Raw genomic sequence first — 2,500 nt, forward strand, 5'->3', positions numbered from 1 at the left:
CACAATTTTGACTGCGGAGTCTAACAGGGTGATGGCGGTGAGTGGGGCTGTATTCTTCCTGAAGTCCACAACCATCTCAACTGTCCTTAGAGCATTTAGCTCTAAGTTGTTCTGGCTACACCAGGTCACCAGGTTGTCAGCTTCCCACCTATAGTCAGACTCATCCCCACCAGAGATCAGCCCAATGAGGGTGGTGTCGTCCGACAAACTTCAAGAGTTTGACGGACAGATGATTGGAGGCGCAGCTGTTGGTATACAGGGAGAAGAGCAGTGGGCAAAGGACGCAGCCCTGAGGAGTTCCCGTGCTGATGGACCTGGAGTCAGAGACTTCTGTTCCCGGCTTAACGCACTGCTTCCTGTCAGAGAGGAAGTCTGTGATCCACCTGCAGGTGGAGTAGGGCACGTTCAGCTGGAAGAGCTTGTCCTGAAGCAGGGCAGGGATGATGGTGTTGAAGGCAGAGCTGAAGTCCACAAACAGGATCCTGGCGTAGGATGCTGGGGCGTCCACATGCTGTAGGGTGAAGTGGAGGGCCATGTTAACTGCGTCGTCCACAGACCTGTTGGCTCTGTAGGCAAACTGAAGGGGGTCCAGGAGAGGGTCTGTGATGGCTTTGAGGTGTGCCAGGAGCAGGCGCTCAAAAGACTTCATTACCACAGATGTAAGGGCGACCGGTCTGTAATCATTTAGTCCTGTTGGCCTTAGCTTTTTGGGCACAGCGATGATGGTGGAGGACTTGAGACAGGCTGGTACATGGCATGTCTCCAGGGAGGTGTTAAAGATGTTGGTGAACACCGGAGACAGCTGGCCAGCGCAGTGCCTGAGGGTGGCTGGAGAGACAGAGTCCGGCCCGGCTGCTTTGCGTGGATTCTGCCTCTTGAAAAGCCCATTAACTTCTCCCTCCTGAAAGGAGAGAGTCGTTTCTGTAGTATGGGTGGGGGATGGGGCCTCTTGGGTGGGAAGGGGTGGTTCAGGACAGTCCAATTGTCTTTCAAATCTACGGTAGAACTCGTTCAGGTCGTTGGCTAGGCGGGAGTCGTTAGTGGTGTGGGGCGCTCTGGGTTTGTAGTTGGTGATGTGCCTGAGCCCTTTGGCAGACAGAAGCAGCGTCGTTAGTAGAGAACTGGTGTTTTAGTGTCTCTGAGTACAGTCGTTTAGCCTCTCTCACCGCTTTGCTAAACCTGTTCTTCGACTCCTTGAATCTGTCTCTATCCCCACTCCTAAACGCTTCCTCCTTCTCCAACCTCAACCTTTTGAGCTTTGCTGAGAACCAGGGCTTGTTGTTGTTAAAGTTCACCCTGGTACGTGTTGGGATACAGCAGTCCTCACAGAAGCTGATGTACACAGCCTCTGTGAGTTCATCCAGACTATTGGTAGCAGTCGTGAACATATCCCAGTCAGTACAGTCTAAGCACGCCCGCAAATCTTCCACAGCCTCACTGGTCCACTGTTTAGATGTCCTCACAGCAGGTTTACAGAGTTTTAGTTGCTGCCTGTATGCACGAATCAGGTGGACCAAGGGAGTTCTGTGCGAGCCGAACAGCCCCGTGACCCACAAGAGAAACATCCCCGCCAAATTCGAGCGTTTGACGGGGTCTATCCGTGAAAAAATATTCACGTTTTTGAGTGCACATGCATTTCTGCTGCAAATGCCTCTGGAAGTTTCATGCCGTTCGTATGCCAATTGTGGCAACACGAAAATGACCCGTTTTCCCATTCCGAGGGATTTCTGTGCGACCCTAACAGCCCCGTGAGCCACAAGAGACACATCCCCGCCAATTTCTAGCGTTTCACGGGGTCTATCCGTGAAAAATATAGACGTTTTTGAGTGCACATGCATTTCTGCTGCAGATGCCTCTGGAAGTTTCATGCCGTTCGTACGCAATGTGGCAACACGAAAATGACCCCTTTTCCCATTCCGAGGGATTTCTGTGCGACCCTAACTAACAGCGCCCGTGAGCCACAAGAGAGACATCCCCGCCAATTTATAGCGTTTCACGGGGTCTATCCGTGAAAAATATAGACGTTTTTGAGTGCACATGCATTCCTGCTGCAAATGCCTCTGGAAGTTTCATGCCGTTCCTATGCAATGTGGCCACACAAAAATGACCCGTTTTCCCATTCCGAGGCATTTCTGTGCGACCCTAACAGCCCCGTGAGCCACAAGAGAGACATCCCCGCCAACTTCTAGCGTTTGACGGGGTCTATGCGTGAAAAATATTAAAATTTTTGAGTGCACGTGCCTTTCTGCTGCAAATGCCTCTGGAAGTTTCATGGCGTTCCTATGCAATGTGGCAACACGAAAATGACCCCTTTTCCCATTCCGAGGGAGTTCTGTGCCACCCTAACAGCCCCGTGAGCCACAAGAGACACATCCCCGCCAATTTCTAGCGTTTCACGGGGTCTATCCGTGAAACATATAGAAGTTTTTGAGTGCACATGCATTCCTGCTGCAAATGCCTCTGGAAGTTTCATGCGGTTCGTACGCAATGTGGCAACACG

The sequence above is a fragment of the Petromyzon marinus genome, unplaced genomic scaffold (genome assembly GCF_048934315.1).
Source record: "Petromyzon marinus isolate PM22_M1 ecotype Great Lakes invasive population unplaced genomic scaffold, UKy_Petmar_22M1.pri1.0 PM_G_Scaffold_29, whole genome shotgun sequence".
Classification (NCBI taxonomy): Eukaryota; Metazoa; Chordata; class Hyperoartia; order Petromyzontiformes; family Petromyzontidae; genus Petromyzon; species Petromyzon marinus.